Below are 15,759 nucleotides of genomic sequence, written 5' to 3'. Positions count from 1 at the left end.
GGGTACGCAATCATGAGGTCATCGATTCCTTGAAGATCTGATGTGAAGGTAAAATGAGATGAAGAATAGACAGTGACTAATATGCTCACTCGTGACTTCATCCAACACTCGTGTTTCAGTACCAGATACCCTCGGCCCCCAAGGTTACATGGTGCACACGACACTATCCCTACCCTTGTGGGTGGGGCTTAGATTCTATTGGGGAAGGTAGGGAGAAAAAGGGAAATAATATAATAGCATAACTACAATTGTGAAAAGTGCATGGAGGGAACAAACAATGCTGAATACAGACCACAACATTCAGGCAAAGATGTGCATGCTCTGGGAGGGAGGCATTTAAACAGAGACCTAGAGAGTGACAAGAAGCTTACCACTCCTTGAGATAGGGGGAGGGGGTGGGGTGGCACGGTTCTCTACAGAGGGGGAAACATTGTGTGCAAAGGTCCTGGGGGAGGAAGGATCTTGGTAAGTTTAAGAAGTGAATGATCCTGGGCCTTATTTAGCACAGTGTCCAGCTAGGTTGTCAGGACATCTAACATCCTGACCTTTTCTGATTCCACTTTCAATCCACACAGCAGAGCAGGAAACTTGCACACTGTGTCTCATTTTATGAACCCTGAACAGCAGGTGTCATATGACCCACCCAAGAATTAATTCTTCATGTCTCTGCCCCTCCTCCCCCTGGAGGAAGCCTCTCTTCTCACCATGTGTATGCAGCTGTGTCACAATCACATTACATCATATGGTACCTGTTGGTCTCCCCACCAGTCTCCCACTGGGTTGGGACTCCCTTGATAATAAGAATGTTTGTTCTCATTTGCATCCTTAGAACAAATTGAATCATAAGAAACTACCATTTTTTTGTTGTTGTTGGCCAAACACGCAGGTAAATGTGAACAATTTCATATGGGCCCACCCCATAGTAAGAGTGATGGCCTCTGGGGAGGGCTCCTGGGTGACCAGAGAACAGAGATGGAGGGGACATTAGTGTAACTTTTCTGCACCTTTGGAATTTTGTGCCATATGCAGGATTTAGCTACATTTAATTTTTACAGCATTTAATGTTTTAAATAGACGATCAGTGTATATCATTGGAATAACTATTTCTAAAGATTGGAGATTCCCATTCTTATCAAGCAGGCAGCAGTGATGTTCTGCTGCAGTTCCACAAAGGCGATTTTCTCTTGCCTGTTTTTATTCACGCAGGAAAAATAATGTATTGTCTCAAATTAGTTTAATTCAGGGGGAAAAAATCAGGCTGAGCAGAGCTTTGTAACTGGAGGGGGAACCCGGAGGCTGAAGAAGCACAGTAAGTAAGCCTCTTAAAATATACTCCAAATGGGGTGGGAATGTCAAGGTCCCTGTTAAAGTGCACCTGACCCCGGCAGGTGTTCCTCAGTAGGGCTGGGGCCCCAGACTCTCAGCAGGTGATCCTGGCGGGACTGTGAAGGGGGTAGACTTGGGGTGCTTCCTCTTTAGGACACCACGGCTCCTGGAGAGCTCAGGTCTCTGGATGAGGAGGTGACATACTGGGCGTCCACATCTCTCTGGGGCTTGGAGCTCGTGTCTACTTGGGAATGGCAGAGGATTCCTGAGTTTGTAGCAGTCAGGCAGCCCTAGCTTGTAACAGGGTTACTAAAACAGATCCCCCTTTTATTTATTAAATTTATTAAATGCCTAATTTTATTTACCCCCTTTTATTTATTAAGTTTATTAAATGCCTAATTTTTTAAAAAAATATTTTATTTATTTATTTGAGAGCAAAAGAGCATGAGCTGGGAGAGGAGCAAAGGGAGAAGGAGAAGCAGACTCCCCGCTGAGGAGGGAGCCTGACTTTGGGCTTGATCCCAGGACCCTGAGATCATGCCCTGAGCCAAAGACAGACGCTTCACCCACTGAGCCCCCCAGGTGCCCCTAAAATACCCAATTTTTTGAGAGCATGAACACTAAACTTTCATACGCCCATGTTGGAAAACTTGAATTGCTACTTCAAGTAGTTAGGTTTATTTAGTTTAAAACAAATGTTAATAGCAAAATATAATAAACAAAAGACCCAAGGACCCCTCTGAATGAAGCACAACGTAATCTCTTTGTCCTAACGTGTTCAACATCCTCTCTTCTGAACAATCCGGCCGACAGCTTCCATCCCCAGCAGCGAGTGGGACCCTCGGCATGGGGGCACGTTGCCACAATCCTCTTTTCAGAGTAGATGTTAGCATTTTGTAGCAAATATGTTAATGCTGACATCTTTGATTCAGCAATTTTGCTTGAAAGAATCCGTCCCTTGCAATACTTGAATGTGTGGATACGGTGTAGGTATGAACAAGGAGGGTCGTCCTGGCGTTGATGAGGATGGGGTAAAAATCGGAAACAGCCCAGAATGTCTATTTATGACCAGGAAGCTTGCTCAGGAAGTTCGGACACCCCGGTACTCTGGAATCTGATACAGAAGAGGGAAGTAGGAATGTGGTGGGGCGTCAGGATGCCCCGAGGCATTGCTAAGGGAAAGAGCCGTCCTGCCCAGTGGTTCTCCGCAGGGTGATCTTGGCTCCCAGGGGACATGTGACAATGTCTGCAGACAGTTATTGCAACTGAGAGCTGGATGTTACTGGAGTCTCGGGGGTAGAGAGCAGGAATACTGCTAAGTACCCTACGATGCACAGGACGGCCCCCCAGCACTGAGAAATATTTGGCCCCAAATGTCAGTTAGCGCTATCTACATCCACTGCACAATCCCTGATGCCTACTGAATACTCAGTAAATGTTTGTTGAACGAATGACTTATTACTAAAAACAGCATGTGCACACAGGACACTCCCCAAATGGTGAGCAGCGTGAAGAGAGGAACAAGGAATAGGTTTGGGACACTTTTATGTCTTCTTCATTTTTGTGCCATTAGCTTTTTTTAAAAGCCACTTTTATAATCAAAAAGAAAGGAAAGATGGGTAGCCCCGGTGGCTCAGTGGTTTAGCGCCACCCTCAGCCCAGGGTGTGATCCTGGAGACCCGGGATCGAATCCCGCATCGGGCTCCCTGCGTGGAGCCTGCTTCTCTCTCTGCCTGTGTCTCTCATGAATAAATAAATAAAATTTAAAAAAATAAAAGTAAATAAAAAATTTTTTAAAAAAGAAGGAAAAAAAGGAGGGAAAGAAGGCACAGAGGCAGGGAGTGAGGGAAGAAGAGAGGAGTGACTCCGGTGAGTGATTTCTGTTCTGCCGCTATTCCCGGTCCTATGGTGGGCCAGGCCTAGGCAGGGGGCGGGCTTCACTGACCATCGGGAGGATTAAATTAGTTCCTCCGAGTAGCGCCCTGTGGACAGCGCAGGATGGAGAAAGTGCTCAGTAAATGCCCTCGTCTTCACCATTATGGAGAAGGGACCCCGAATGCCATTTTCATTTCTGTCTGGAATAGTCTCCAGGCCTTTGACTGGTCGCTCAGGTTCAGGGCGGGCCTTGAGTGTCCCCTCCGATGAGCCCAGGAGTGGAGTTTGTGCATGCATATCTCGTGGGCCAGGGGAGCTGTAGGGCCCCCCGGCCGAGGGACGGCCCGGCGTGTGCCCGTCCATCATCCCTCCTGGAGCGGGGCCAGGTGAGAGGAGCCGCAAGCTCCGGCTTTCTCTGGCTCGGCTTTGCCCATCTGCCCCGGGGCTGCGCAGGGTTAATAGAGCATAACTGCATCTGTGAGCGAGCAGAGGACCGCAGCTCCCCCAGCACACCCCAGGCCCAGACACCAGGAGACCCGAACCCACATTTTCCCTGCTCGGAGCACAGATGCTGACCTAGGTCCAGGAACCCCAGTGGATGGAAAGGCGTTTTTTAACGGAGCAGCGTTGTCCTGGGAGACCAAAAACTTTCTAATCAATGCAAAAGGCAGACAGAGAACAGGGCTCCACAAGAAGCCCATTACCCACTCACCCCCTACATGTAAGCCCTATTTAGCAGCAAATCCTTAAGCCAGCGCTTGTAAAAAGCAGCTTGTTTGGGACTGACCTTCCCATTCATGTAACGTGATATTGCACGCTTGGCCGACCCCGGCAAGCAGCTAAACATATGTCGTCAGCTGGGCGCTGCTGCCCGTCTATTAAGATGGTTCTGGAAGCATATGTGGGAATGGGCCTGCCCTGGAGACCCGGGGGGAAAGGCAGGACACAGGCAATTAGAGGGAGCCCGCCCTGACCCCAGTGCCGGGCTGCAGGAGGAAGTTCAGGGCCGCATCTCATGGGCATGGCAACAATTAAGGTCAACAAATAATCGTGGAAAAGGAAACTTCAGAAAATAAGACCCTGGTTAAATGACCCAGTAAACACCCGGCCCTGCCCCCCACCCCCACCCCGCCCCCCCCAGCCCACCCCCCGCCCCAGCCTGCCCTGAGCTGGCGCTGCATCTGGGCTTCACGTGGACCTGCGTCTCCCCCTCTTTTTTTGGATAATGACTTCCCTTTGCAATTTCCTGGAGGAAGTTGTTGAAATGATCTTCCAGTGATAAAATAAGCAGGGTGATTCTTAATTTTCAGTCTGAGTCTTTTCTCCCCCTCCCGGTCCAATCTCCTAATTAACTTGGGTCTGCGGCCCCATGCCGAAAGCTCTGGAGTAAGTGCCAAGGGGAGAGGGAGAGCCCAGCTGAGAAGGATTTGTCTTGTCCAGAATGGGATGGGCCCGCCCTGGGCTGTGTGACGATGGGACAGGAGCCATCAGCTGGGATGAGCGTGGTCATTGCTGGGGTCAAGGGCGAGAGACTTCCCACTTCCTCTCTTTGTGCTATTCCAAAGGACAAGAAACGCTACCGCTTACAAAGCACTTTCTAGAAATTCTTGACCTGCACTGTCCAACACGGTAGGCACCAGCCACACGTGACTATTGAGCTCTTGACATGGAGTTTGTGCGACAGGGGAGCTGTATCTTTTCTTACTTTATTTAATTTCAATTAATTTCCATCTAAAAACTGACGATGTATTGGAAGACTCTAAGTATGCTTGGAACTCCTGAGGTGTGTGAATCTGCTTTCTCCACCGTAGATTTGTAAAAATCTATATAGAGATTAAGTATTTTTATCGAAAATGTAGTGCCTGATCTGAGATGTGTGCCGAGTGCAAAAATACACACGGGATTTTAAGGACGCAGTAAGAGAAAAAAGTAAAACATCCAGCTATATAATTTTATATTATTTATGTAACAGTATGAATATAGTTAAAGTTACTGAACTAGACACCTAAGTAACTATATAAATAGTTAAGATCGTAAATTTAATGTTATAAGGTTTTTTAACCACAATAAAAGAACAAGTTAATGTCACCGGGTTCTTTTGTTACTTTTTACCAGAAAATGCAGCTTTACATCTGTGCCTCCAAAGATGTTTCTGCTGGATGGCGCTGCATATGCACGATCGCCTTTAACCTGTGGACGGTCTCAGCAAGCAGGTCTGTGGGCAACATCCTCTCCTCTCGGAAGACGCCCCCACACTCCACTTAGGTGGGAGGGAGAGGTAAAGCGGCTCCTATCTACACGCTTTCAACACAAAGATCCGAAGAAGTATTCTGAACCAGAACCTGGAGGTCTGCGATGATAACAGCGTCTCCTGTGCCAAACCCTCCTGCTTCCGTATCTGGGGAGGGACATTTGGAGGCAAGACAGCTTGGCTTTGCGCTCAGGTGCGGTGCCTGCCTGACAGCCGCACACCTGGTGCACAGAACCAGGCTCTGCTTTAGCAGCCCCAAGTCTGGGGCGTCCCCAGCCCCAAATCTCTCCTCCCTCCCCTTCCACACTGAGGCTGTAAAATAGGGAGCTCCAGCTTGAAATGAGAAAATTCTTTCCCCCCTAGGTGTCTTCTGCAAAACCATCTATGGATATCTGAAAGGGGGGCTATTTCCCCCTCCTCCAGAACTTCCCAGGCCTCCAGGAGGCAGTTTTATTTTTATTTTATTTTCATTTTTATTTTTATCTTTTATTGGAGTTCAGTTTGCCAACATATAGCATAACACCCAGTGCTCATTCCATCAGGTGCCCCCCTCAGTGCCCATCACCTAGTCACCCCCACCTCCTGCCTACCTCCCTTTCCACCACCCAGAGTTTCCCAGAGTTAGGAGTCTGTCATGTTCTGTCTCCCTTTCTGATATTTCCCACTCATTTTCTCTCCTTTCCCCTTCATTCCCTTTCACTATTTTTTATATTCCCCAAATGAATGAGACCATATAAGGTTTGTCCTTTTCCGATTGACTTACTTTTAATCCTGGATTTAAACCTTTCCCTCACGTCCCTGCCACTTGTACCTCTGTGACTGTCCTCAAGCCTCTTGATCTCTCCAAGGCTCCATTCTTATTTTTTGTTTTTAAAGATTTTATTTATTTATTCATGACAGAGAGAGAGAGAGAGAGAGAGAGAGAGAGAATGAGGCAGAGGGAGAAGCAGGCTCTGGATCCTGGGTCTCCAGGATCACGCCCTGGGCCGAAGGCAGGTGCTAAACCACTGGGCCACCCAGGCTACCCTCCATTCTTAGTCTGTAACATGGGGACAGTGAGAAGAGCTACTTGCATGGGGTGTGAACAAAAAGACAAATCATTTGAGCAACACCTGCCGCACATCGCCCGGCACCGCAACCCGGGCCGCAGCAGCAGCGTGGGGCTGAAGGCTGCTTCCCCGGCTGCCTGGGGTGGAGGCAGAGCCGGCCAGGTCCCGAGGCCGCCGCAGACAAGACCTGTTTGTCAAGCTGCAGGGCAGTGTGCAAATGCCCGTGGCTTGAAAACTGCCCATGCTTGGCCCTCTCAGTTCACTCCAGTTGTCCCAGATCAGCTGTGGGCTGGGAGGAAAGGTGGGGGAGCCGGTGACAGGGACAGCCTCCGCCAGCCGTCTTGACCTGCTCTCCCGACCACGCAGAGGTGGCACCCCGGTAGCCGGACTGGCCCCCCTGCTGCCACATGACATGTCGAGGGCTGGGCTGCTGGGCTTCTGTGTGGCCCAGGGTGAAACCTGGCCCGCCGTGACAGTAACACTCTGTGACAGCTGTCACAACGCTTCCTGGGTCATTGCGCTGTGAAGACTCTGAGCGCGGAGCGTCCACTGGGGATGGGGACAGAAGATGCCGAGGGCACATGGGCATGCTTGATTTCCATATCCATTCGTTTCACTCCTCAAAGGCCCCCACGCACCCTATACTTTGCACCAGGTGGCAGCCGGGGGCTTCGGGGGCTGGCATGGTGAACTAGCCGGGTGGGCTCCCTGCCCTCAAGGCGTGTTCATTCCTCCTGCGAGACACAGTGAACTCACAGACTCAACCAAGATCATTTCGGATCGTGACAAGTGTCCTGGAGGAAACGAGCAGGACAGAGCTGGCGCAGGCCGTGATGCAGGCTAATTTGAACCAGGATGTCCTCCAAGGGCTTTTCAGCGGGCCCTGAAGTGGGAGATCAGAAAAGCAGCCAAGTGAAAAGCCAGCCCTGAAGCCAGGCTGGGAGAAGGAACAGAGTACCAAGAGTCTCCCAGGGAGAGAGCCAACCTGGCTACAAGACCGAGGCGACGGAGGGTCTGGGTTGGGGTTTCTCAGCCCCAGAAAACATTCTAAGAAGCCCTAAGGATTCGGGTGCTCCCACTCTACGTGATCCCCATCCTTATCCGATCAACTATGACACGAATACAAGGAAGTCCAACAAAGTTCTGAAACTGCCCAGGACGGCCATGGCGATACCTTTTGTTTTTGAAATATCACTTATATTTTATTTGCTGCAGGGTTTTTGTTCAGTCTTGGGATGTCTCTACTTTCATGTCGCCCTCAACACGTGTGCCAGGACAGGCGAGGAGCACTACCTACATGGGCACGTGGGTGCTGGCTTCACCCCTAAGACGCACTCCAGCCCAACCACAGTTGGGACAGGCGATGACCCCAAGGGGCTGCGATGTCACCCTTGAGCATGAGACGGGGAGGTGCCAATTCCCATCCCAGACAAGGTGAATAGGGCCTTCCTCCTGGCTAGTCACACGGTCCCCACTGGTGGGAGAGGGGTGGAGCGGTGGCCATGACTGACAATTACTCTGTAGGGCAGTGGCCCCTGTGCCAACTTATTCACAACACCTGTCATCACGCGCTGTCAGCAAAGCACTCCGTTATGATCTAATTTATGCCTCGTGTGTCCTAAGCCAGCACAGACTGTTTGCAAGCCATCACGCGGACTCTGTTGTTGATGAGATGCCTCCCTCCTGACAGATGTTGGGGTCGACCGTTGGGAAGGCCCCTTCAAGCCTCTAGCCCTTCAGCCAGAGAAGGAGGTTGCCAGTGGGTAACTTCTGGAAAGCTGACGGTAGAGCCTCGAAGGGAGAGAGGAAGAGCCTCGAAGGGAAGCTCTCAGGTGTGGGCCGCTCCACCATGCCACGGGTCGCTGTGCGACATCGGAAGCCAACGACAGACGCCCTAACAACCCAGAGAGCTCCCAGAACTGCCTTAATTTCTCAGCCATCTGAATATGAATTTCTGCATTGTGCTTAGGGCCAGATTCTCACCACGTCTCAACCTTGCGTGGTGGCTGTAAATAATCCCGCGCTTCCATGCGAGGAGATGTCAGTGCATAATTGATCTTTCGAAGAATGCCAGCCCATGGAACTGTGTGATTTACCTTTGACAGCCTGTGCTCGAATTTGAAATGTAAACTAAGAGACGATACGTCCTCCTGTATACGCACCAGCTCCCACGGATGTTAATGGAGGGAGCGTGTTGGGATAGCGTGCTTGCACAATTCTAAACGAAGCGCAGACTTTTTACGTTCGAATTCATTCTCTTTTCCAAGGAACCAGTTTCCCGCTTTACAAAAGGGTGGGAGTTTTTGTTGTTGTCGTCGTTCTTTGTTTCTGGTTCAATGTTGGAGCCAAACGGGCACCAACTAGCTGTCACGTCACGTTCCAAGAGCTGCAAGTAGGTGTGCTCGGCACCTGGAAAAGAATCAACTCGCCCAGTGCCCCAGACGACCATATCCTACGACTCTGGCTGCCCTGACAAATTACTAGAAGTGGAGTGGCTTTAAAACAACACAGATTTATTAAGTTACAGTCCCAGAAGCCAGAAGTCCAAAGCATGTCTCACTGGGCTCTCTATCATCCAGGCGTCGACAGGGCTGTGTTCCGTCCGCAGACTCCGGAGAAGAATCCAGCTCCTAGAGGCTTTCCGCGTTCCTTGGAGGGCGGTGCCTTCCTCCAACGTCAAAGCCAACACCACCACCCCCTTTCTGATCATTACTTCATAATCCAATCATGTGACTCGGCTGCCTCTCTCCTCCCCTTCCGGGACACCTGTGTGCACACCGGGCCCACCCAAGGCAATCCAGGAGCATCTCTCTATTTTCAAGTCAGCTGATTAACAACCTGGTTCCCATTGGCAACTTTGACCTCCCTGGGCTGAGTAAAGCGAACACTCCCAGGCCATGGGGAGTAGGACACAGGCATCTCTGGAGGGAGGGACACAGCCCCATATTTTAAATAAGCTGGACCTAACACATCCCCCAAAGAGATGCTAACAAAGGACCGCACATCATCACCAAAAGGTTTTTCCATGTTTCACTCTTTTTTCTGGTTATGGAGTCACATTGGTCACATGGTCAGAAAAATAACAGCAATGACTCTCAAATACGGAGCGTGTCCCACAGGCGGGGTGCCGGCCCCAGGGTGTCATCCCCTGCCCTGCTGCACTTGGACGCAGGAGTGCTGTGACCCCACTTGGCAGTCGAGGAGCCTGAGAGCCTCGCCGTGCTGCGTCTCGGACCTGCCCCACAGACGGAGGAGATGACATCCACGGGGGTGAAACCCTGGCTTGGAAAGCAGACCCAGGGGATCCCTGGGTGGCTCAGCGGTTTAGCGCCACCTTCCGCTCAGGGCGTGATCTTGGAGTCCCGGGATCGAGTCCCGCGTCGGGCTCGCTGCGTGGAGCCTGCTTCTCCCTCTGCCTGGGTCTCTGCCTCTCTCTCTCTGTGTGTCTCATGAATAAATAAATAAGATCTTAAAAAAAAAAAAAAAAAGAAAGCAGACCCAGCCTGGCTGGCTTGTCACAGGTCCTCCCCGAACAGGCTTGCCTTTGCTTCCCCATTCTCAGCAGAAAGCTGTATGCAGAGCTCCTGTTTCCAATTATCGGTGGACAGTCCCACCACCAAGGCTATTCTGTATCAGGTTCAGACAGGCTGTAATTTTTGAACAAGACCATTTGCCACGAGTGTCATCAAGAGAAATCAACATAGGGCTGCATTAAGCAGACAAGTCGATTCTTTTATTTCAAAGAATGGTCTTCAAAACGACGCAGAATACCTTTCAGTGTCCAGAGAGTATTTTCTATCCCAGGCCAGCCAGCTCTTGCTTTCCTTCTCCTTCTCCTCTCTCTTCTTTCTTCTGTCTTTCTCCTTTTTGGTCAATCTGCAGTCACTCTTTAGAAATAAAACCTGTCCTTTGTTGGAGCGCAGGCCGGTTGTAGGGAAAGATGCCGATCTTCTCTGGGCACCAATGTGGCCCTGAACCCCCCTCCAGAAGCACCTGGGGGGCTCAGGGGTATAGCATCTGCCTTTGGCTCAGGGTGTGCTCCCAGGGTCCTGGGATCGAGTCCTGCATCAGGGTCCCCACAGGGAGCCTGCTTCTCCCTCTGCCTATGTCTCTGCCTCTTCCTCTGTGTCTCTCATGAATAAATAATTAAAACAAAAAACTTAAAAAACAAAACAAAACAAGCCAGAAGCCGACTCTGGGCAGAAGGGGAGAGCTGTGAAGGTGCGATTACCTGGCTGGAAGGCCATGTTCACGAGGTCATTGCTCCCTTCTTCACGTGTGAGGATGAAACACCACCTGTCTTGTCACTTGCCACATTTACAAAGGAAATGATCAACTACGGTGTGGACATCTTTTAAAGAGAACGTGAGGCTGTAGATGAAGAAGCTGCAGTGTGAGATATTTCAGAGCCCGGATGTAGAGTCTTTGAGACCTGGTTTACCGGCGGGCTCCACAAGCCGCTCCCCTGGAGGCCTCACGCTTCTCTCCTGTAAAATGGGGACAATCATGGTCCCTGGCTCTGGGGTCTCCAGGAAAATTAAATCAGATGATGAAGAGCTTTGTCCATGGCCAGCACTCAGCCGTGGTTTATATTAATATTCTCACTAGGATTCTCTAGGTTTAAACATAAGCCCCTTTTAATTATCCTTTTTTCTTTCTCAACAGCCCAATTGACTTAGATGCCAAGCACACATCTGTTAGATTTTTGCCGTTTATGCAGACAATTTCAGAAACCGCACTCTGTGATTTAGGAAGTGATGACAATTCATCCAGGAGCTGCAGAATCCAGGAGACTGGTGGACTCCGGTGGAGGGGCTGGGGCCCGGGGCACAGATCTGGTCCGTTCAGTTTCGTTCACTGCATTTCTTCTAAGTGTGCAAGCGGGGAATCACTGTCCGTCTCTGCCTGGGCAGTCCATTCCGATGCAGATTAATCTAGAAGGCAGCTTCTCGCAAGTAAGATCACCCACTGTTTGACCTGGGTGGTGGACCAGGGTGGGTGGACCAGCCCCACCCCCAAGAAGCCTTCCTGCCCAAGTGCTCCAGGCTGCCCAGCACAGTGGCTCCGGCTTCCCTGGACCCAAGGCTGGAACAGGCGATCCAGGGGAGATGGGGCCTCCTCCCCCATGGGGAAAGAAGAATCTGGACTGGGCAGCACAAGAAGTGGAATGCTAAGGCAGATTACTAACTCCATGGCCTCAGAACCAGAGGTGTGCACGCTTCGACCCTGGTTAGTTAATTGTCTCTTGGCTGGAAAAAGTGCTTTCTCTCTACTGAGAGCTCACAAATTGCAAACCTGGAACCTCCAGGTGGGCCTTCCCGCTCCCTCTGCAATCCCACCAAAGAGATTCTGATTGGCCCAGCTTGGGTCAGGTGCCTGCCTCTGGACCAATCAATCAAATGTGTCCAGTCAGGTACTTGCCTCAGAAATAGGGCTGCATTGGACCTGGCTGGGCCTCCAGCCCCGAGGGCATGCCCCGGACAGGCCACACCTGTGACACTAGGGTCTGCTGTGTGGTGCCCTAAGCCTGCACTGGAACCTTCCAGATCTCAGATATCCTGTCCTGTTAGTCCCAGGCCCTTGCAAAGACTCTGAAATTCTATTTTCTTCACACCTGGAGAATAGGCTGGTAATACCACTGCTTGCCATTTTAAGCACCTGCCTTTTGCAGCCCTGGGAAGCAGATGCCCTCATTATAGATGCATATTCTGAAAAGTAAGACTGTGATGTGGTGAGGTGGAGAGACTCGCCCAGCGTCACAAGTCATTTCAGAAACGCCCCCAGGGTCCGAGCACTGGAAGGAGATGCTCTGGTGCTAACTCCTACTGGGGGGCAGGGCCAGGTCTGCTGCGTCCCCCTTCCTGCCCCCTGTGTGTGGCATAGCGCTTGCCACGTAGGAGGTGCTCAACAGATCTCTGATGAGTGAATTAATGTGTCAATATTTTCTAGGTAATCTGTGGGGGGCAGGGATGAGCCACAATTTTAAGAATTGCTATTTTTGAGTATCCCCTTTGCTTTTTTTTCCCATGCTTCCCCCAAGCCTCCTCAGCTCTATCAGTGGCAACCCAGCCCATCCAGTGTTTCTTGCAAAAAAAAAAAAAAAAAAAAAAAAAGGATTATCACTGAATCCTCATTGTCCCTCAGCTGTCACATCCAATCTACCCGCAACCCCTCCAAATGGTCTACTCAAAAAGACATTTCCACTGCTCCTCTGCCTAGTTCCAGCCGCATCGCCTCTTGCCTGCAGTAACACTCACCTCCAAACTGGTCTTTCTGCTTCCATGCTCGTCCCCTCGATTAGGTGCAATCAGGTGTGACCGCAAATAATAGAAATCTCCGAATAATAGAAGCCTGTACGGCCTACAAGGCCATTTTTGCCTTTCCAGAGGAAAGCAATCTGGGACAAATAGGGTGGCTTCGTGGTGGTCACCAGGAGCCCAGGTCTCTTCTAATTGGCCAGCCGTCCTCTGCTCGTGAGTTAACACTTCTTGGCCCCAAAGTGTTGCCTGAACTCCAGTCATTGCCAACAGGAAGAGAGAAGGAGAGGTAAAGGGCATGATCGCCCTATTTAAGGACAGTTCTCGGAGGCCATGCCATGCTCCCACCTACATCCCATTGGCCAGAACTCAGAATTGGGGCTTGGGAAATGTGGTCTGGATTGCTGGTGGCCGTGTGTGCCAGGTCGAACCTCAGTGCTTGCTTCCTAACAAGAAGGGATAATACCTATTGGAGAAATCTCTCTGCCACACAGTCCCACAGGCCAAGCTCCATGAGCCGCTCAACTGATGAGTAAGATCACATCACACCTGCACATACACACACACACACACACATGCACACACACTTGTTGAAAAGCCACCAACATCTGCTTCCCAATGCACTGAAAGCAGACTCCAAATCTCTTCTCGTGGCCCAAAGGCTACACCGTGGCCTCACTCTTCCCTTGCCAGTCCTTTCTCCCCTTTTGGTTCCCCCGAGCCCACTTTCTGTGCCCCGGGTGGCCCAAGGCCATCAGAGTCCCAGGTTTTCTGCACTTGCCGTTCTGTTTCCTGCAGGAACTCTTTCTTCTAAGCATTGCAGCTCTTTCTCCCCTTATCCTCAGCAGGTACATATCGGGTCAGATATTGGCTTCAATCCCAACCGTTGAACTTGCAGTGGCCACAGCTCCCCCCCCAACACCCCTCACCCGAGTCTTGCGGCATCGACCTGTTTGCTGCTACATCACCATCTGAAATGACCTTACACACCTGTTCCCATCTCCCTTCCATGCCCTGCCCCCCATGAAAGCTCTACAAGGACGGAGAGCTTGTCTGTGGTGCTCATCCCGGGACCCTCTGTGCCAGTGTGCTTCGTGGCTCACGGCAGGTGTTCAATCGACGTTGTTTGAGTCAATACTGCAGGGCAGGTCCTGTGGGTACATCTCCCACCCTCCCCCACTTTCCTGAGAGAGCGGTTCTGACCTCAGCCTATGGTAGCCATGTGAGGATGGTGGGGCTGTCCATCAGCGTTGACTGATACCAAGTCCCAGGACCCACATCTGACCAGGAGTGGCCCTCCCTGACTTAGACACAGGCCAAGGAGGGCCTATCGTGCGAGCCGGCCAGTCAAAGTGGTTTCCTCATTTCCTCCATGCTTCCCTTTGGAGCTGAAGGAAAAAGAGAAAGTGTCTTTGCCTTGAGCATCATGGTGCTGGAGGGAGGTAAAATGAGGACCCCCTTAGCAACATGTCCCACGTGTGCAGGACAAGTCTGCCGACGGTGGGGAAGGCGGGAGGTGGAACGGATCAGAGCCTGCCACCCCAAAATAGGTCACGTTGGCGCACTGATTACTTTGAGCTGATGGCAACTGGAAAAGAAGAGAAGTAAGAAGGGCCCTTTGACCACCTCCTTTCCACCTGGGAGCAGCCATAAGTGTTCATGAAGAAGATTCCGTCCCTGTACCAGCAAGAGGAGAGCATCCTTATCACTGGAGACAAGGAATCGGCACAGAGATTAATCCTTACAAACAAGCCTACCAGAGCAACCCTGTCTTTCATCAGTTTCCCCCTGTGTGTTTCTTTGTCACTTTCCCACCATTTCCTGCCCCGACACCAACCTCCCTTTCCCTTTGTCTTGACTCATCTCCACAATTGAATGTTCTTCGTTAACATGAGATACAACCTCTCAGACATAACTGCTTTTTTAGGGGTTTTCTCGTCTTTCTACGAAGCCCTCCATGCAGTGTAAAAATATTAAGATAAAATAAAATTGGTGCACTTTACCTCCTGCGAATCTGTCCTTTGTCAGTTCAATTCAAGGGCTCCCGTCACAGAAACTAAGAGGGTGGGAGATAAGTCTCTCCTCTCAAACAGAGGCCAGTGCCCAGTGAGAAACAAATGGTCAGAGATGTAAAATGAGGGGAATGGAGAGCATTGCCTGCCTGATGACATCACGGATACCCCTGGATGCAGCCTAGCCTGAAGCTGTCCCTGAGTTTCCCATTTCCTTGAGTCAATAAATATCCTTTCCTTTCATTAAGCCACTCGGCAACCAACAGAGTACTAAGTTTCACATCCTCCTATTTTACAAAGGAGGATACAGAGTTTGAGAAGTTAAATCACTTTACTCATGGCCTCAGCACAACTGGCAAAATTGGGATTTGATCCCAGATCTTTCTGACCTTAAAGCCAAAGAGATCCCCTTGCCCTTCCCAATGTCTTCTTCAGAGGCCAAGGAACTTAACTGTACAGCAGATCCACAAGCAGTTACCTTTGGAGAGAAGGAAGCAATTAGAAGACACAGGGTAGCTGGTTCAGGCCCGACCCCCCGTGGTGGCTACTTGGTAGGTAGAGAAATTACATCTAGAGCTTTGCCTCGGACACTTAGCTAATCATTTCTCTAACAGGAAAGCAGCATTTCTAAGAGAATTACAAAGTTTTCTCATTCGGAGGTCTTTTCCTTAATGTAATATAAGCCAAGACTTAGATTTCTAGACTAGTCATTAATAATGTACATTTAAAACCAAGACAAGCCTTCCAAAGCCAAACAGCACGGTAATATTCTGTATTTTGATCATGTTTGCCTAATTTAGGCAATTAATGGGCCAGGGGGCCAGTAGAGGAAGCTTGGTTATGACTTTGAAATCGTCCCAGATTGCTAAATCCACCTGAAATCTGATTTCACTCTTTTAAAAAAAAATGCATTCCAAACATTAACCGAGATTTTTTAAAAATGCGCATAAATATTTGCAATCAGTATCACTTGGACTCTAAAGATAAAC

At 50.2% G+C, this 15,759-nt stretch overlaps 1 long non-coding RNA gene across 1 annotated transcript; it reads left to right on the top strand.

Moving 5' to 3' along the window:
• The first annotated feature begins 759 nt into the window (after window positions 1-759).
• Window positions 760-14,681, top strand: LOC140617924 (uncharacterized). Its single transcript, XR_012018072.1, has 4 exons — window positions 760-886; window positions 1,234-1,309; window positions 5,317-5,645; window positions 11,167-14,681. It is a non-coding gene; the product is annotated as an uncharacterized lncRNA (long non-coding RNA).
• The last annotated feature ends 1,078 nt before the right edge of the window (window positions 14,682-15,759 follow it).

The sequence above is a fragment of the Canis lupus genome, chromosome 26 (genome assembly GCF_048164855.1).
Source record: "Canis lupus baileyi chromosome 26, mCanLup2.hap1, whole genome shotgun sequence".
NCBI classification, from domain to species: Eukaryota; Metazoa; Chordata; class Mammalia; order Carnivora; family Canidae; genus Canis; species Canis lupus.
The sequence above is the reverse complement of the archived record's forward strand: the minus strand, read 5'-3'. Positions and strand labels throughout refer to the sequence as shown.